This window comes from Sinocyclocheilus rhinocerous, unplaced genomic scaffold, assembly GCF_001515625.1.
Source record: "Sinocyclocheilus rhinocerous isolate Xijiao unplaced genomic scaffold, SAMN03320098_v1.1 scaffold359, whole genome shotgun sequence".
NCBI lineage: Eukaryota > Metazoa > Chordata > Actinopteri > Cypriniformes > Cyprinidae > Sinocyclocheilus > Sinocyclocheilus rhinocerous.
The window spans coordinates 416,239-419,891 of NW_015652307.1; the positions used below are offsets into that span (position 1 = coordinate 416,239).

Sequence of the window (3,653 nt, forward strand, 5' to 3'; positions counted from 1 at the left end):
AAACCTGCAGCTCAATAAATCAAAAATATAATCAAAACATAATTTCTGTAAAAACAAAAATAAAATTTTTTATTAAAAATGCAGTCATTAAACCTGCAGATCAACAAGGTTTTTGGAGACATGCTCACTTTCTACACATTCATCTTTCAGTCCCAAGTTATGATGCAGGAATGTTCACCTTTCCCGGATTAAGTTTGGAGTTATGGTTTGGAGCGGTGAGGTACGAGGATGTGTGCGCATACACACGTAAGGAAAGAGAGAACGCGAGTGTCTCACACACACACTACGGAGCCACTAAAGGGACATGGTTAGCCGCTTGCTAGCGGTAGCCTGTTACATTACAGTACATAGCATTTCACTTACCACATAAACAGAGTAAGGAGAGATGACTAGGATTGATGGCGAATGATTTGCAGATCCTGAGCACCACTGACAAACACCTGATCTTGTCAAATGTGTGGTAAGTACTGCCGAGTGCTGCTCCGTACGTGTGATTGCGAATCTCGAATATTATTCGAATAATACCCAGTGATTTTCGAATATGTAATTTTTGCTTGGAATGCCCATCCCTATTACAAACACTACATTTCTCCAAACCTGATGACGAAACAAAGTCTGAACTTTTCCTTTAAATCTCCCTGTTGAAGACGCCTGGTCTAAAGGTTAATCTAGATTATCTGACGTGCCCTAAATGAACTGTGTAAACGTGTATCACATTACAAGAACACAACAGATTTCAACAGTCAAAAACTCACATCAAAAACACAAACAGTAAATTACAATGATTTAGATTGTAATGATTGCAATGATTGACTTATCTTGGTCTGGTCTGGTTAAACCCAGCAGCAAGCTTCAGTTTGGACTGTGATTCTGGGATCAACTTTTTATTTTGGTGTGTAGAGTTGAGATTAAGGTCAGACTCACATTAGTGTGGCAGAAATCAAAGCACATGATTATAACATCTGAATGGACAAAGAGCAAATAATAAATGATCCCATAACAATCTGACATTTAAAAACTGACCCAACCTGAAGCTAATCTGACAAGAAGCTTTGTGTGTGTGCCGGCTGGGAGACACTTAAGCTAATTAATGGCTAATCAGAGCTAATCTTCCATTAGGCAGATGAAGCGGGACACATGAGTTGGGGGTATAATCTGGATTTTTTAATGCACAGGCTTATTGAATTAAAACGTTTATATACTAGAAGCTAAAGCACTTGACTTCCTGAATTCCCCCTTCGTTAAATTGCATTACAGGCCTGTAATTAACTGTAATGTTCAGGCCATTAACGAAGCGCAGAGAGCCAATTATGCAGATTACAAAATATCAAAGCAAGCATTATTTATTGCAAAAAAAAAAGATACACGCAAAGCATCTGACAGCTAGCGTGAAATTATAGAGGAACCACCTCAATATTTACTATCTATACAATGCAAAAAAAAATGGAATTGTAAATAAAACAAAAATTATTAGAGTATGCCTTACAAGAAAATACTATTTCATGTTAATTCAGTTTGTTACTTGCCATTTCTAATTTTTTTGTGAAATTTGCAAGCAATTTCTGAGTGAAAACCGTCTCAACAGAACTGTAATTCATAGCTGTTTAAATGTGGAAAGTGTTTCCAGCCGCTAAACACAGTCACAACCAGATCAAAACAACCAAAAACACCACATTTAAGAGCACCAAGACAAAGCCAAAGCGGCAGGACTGATGAACACACAGAGATAAGAAAACATTTTTACAAAAGACATGACTGCAATAACAACAGATAAAGAGCTAGCATTTAGTGCCTATTTTACACATTTTTCCCCATTTTATTATGTTCCTGCAGCTGTGATTTAGCAGTGCACATCTTGACACTCAATTCTTGCCCATTCTTCTTGGCAGAATTTCTATCAAGTTGGATGGGAACATTTGCCAAACGAGCGTTTCTGAGCTCCTCTACAGATGCTCTGGATGGCCCTCAGATTTTTTAACTTTGGCAAATTTTTCTTTATATAGAAATGATATGGCAAGGAAATAATGCGAAATGTTATGAATAACGAAAACAGCGGCGAGTTCAAACAGACAATAGAAATGAATGAACGTACCTAAAACAGTTTTCGTAAGAAATCATATGGTTTTATTGAACAAAACTGTTAAAATACATAATGTATTATAAACAATAGAGCTACAAAGGCCTGCAGGGGGCGCCAACAGCCTGATGATTATTTTTTACACATTACTGTGCGATCTAATACTCGTTTAATATTGACCAAGCACCATTTAATTCAAATGTCCACTTAATCTTTAATATTTGGCCATTTTGACGCAACAAAATGAAGTCGAGGATTTTTTTAAATCGAATAGTCGAATAAAATCGACAAATCACGACAGCCCTACTCTAGTGTTTCCTGCACCTCAAAACACAAGACAACTGACTGCTGCCTAGTCAGCCAATTACTGAACAGAGCAGACTTACGGTGGTTTCATGTGATGGAATGCTACATTTCTCCAAATCTGATGAAGAAACAAACCTATCTACAGCTTGTTGTACACTTCCAGCACATTTCAATTTTGGGTGGAATATTCCTTTAAGAAGTGAAAAAAAATGTATCTGTAACGGTTCTCACACTCTCAGTAAAAATACTCGGCACCTTTGACATAAAGCAGCCGCTTGCTTCCTGTCCAGAGCCCAGAACTGTCTCTGCTGTTTCCTTCTCTTTTAACTTGCACTGGCACTCTTGGACCCAAAGATATCCAGCGAGCGTCCAGTGGTAGTTACTCTACACTATAAACACAGTCTTAAGGCCACTCACACCAGACATGCTCTTGCTGTCGGTCAACGCTATGTTTTAACTGTTGGTCTGTGTATAAGCGGCCGTTCACACAGAACGTGTTTTTGCATTCCACTGCGCAGTTTTCTCATTGTGTTTTCTATGTAAACATGCACTAGATTGATGTTTTTGACTGCTGAGTTCGGGTCACGCAACTGTTGCAAAGTCTTGTGCACGATAAAATAACTCAAGCAGTGCATTAAGAAGTTCATTCCATTCCATTGCCCTGCATCTTGTGTTTTTGAATGCAAAAACATATTTTTTACAGAACGTGTTTTTCCACTTTGCTGCTTTTTTAACGTAAATATGCACTACATGTTTGGTGCTCACATCTTGCATCTTTTGCAGCTTCTCACGCATGACAAAAATGCAACGCTTGAGTTAAATGTAGTTCAACTTTTAAAAACGCATCTCTAGATCATGTTTTTTTTCATTCACTGCCCACATCTCGTGTTTTTAAACATGTTTGGTATATGAAGTGCTGTATTTTTAAGACGCTTTGCAAATTTTTGTAAATGCATTGTCTAAATGAAGAGTTAATACTAGCGGTCGACCGATGTATCGGTTTTGCCGATTAATCGGCACCAATAGTTTTTAGCTGGAACTATCATTATCGGCAAAAATCCATGCCGATATTTTTCCAGGTTGCGTCTGTTGCTGGAACGGCTGAGAAGGGTCTGCTGTCATTATACAGTACGAGAGCGGCCTCTAGTGGTTGAAATCACTGACAGCAGGTGCTATTTGTTTAGACACGTGATACTGCACGCTGAACAGAGCGGGAAACTTCAGACGCGGATTTAAATGCAGCCGACAGAAAATCCTGCCGCGCCACAGA

The 3,653-nt window shown here is 38.5% G+C and overlaps 1 protein-coding gene across 1 annotated transcript in view; it reads right to left on the bottom strand.

The window, feature by feature from the left end:
• The window catches only part of LOC107714755 (semaphorin-6D-like), a 27,782-nt gene that overhangs the window by 18,298 nt on the left and 5,831 nt on the right, over positions 1-3,653 (bottom strand). The window lies entirely within an intron of this gene.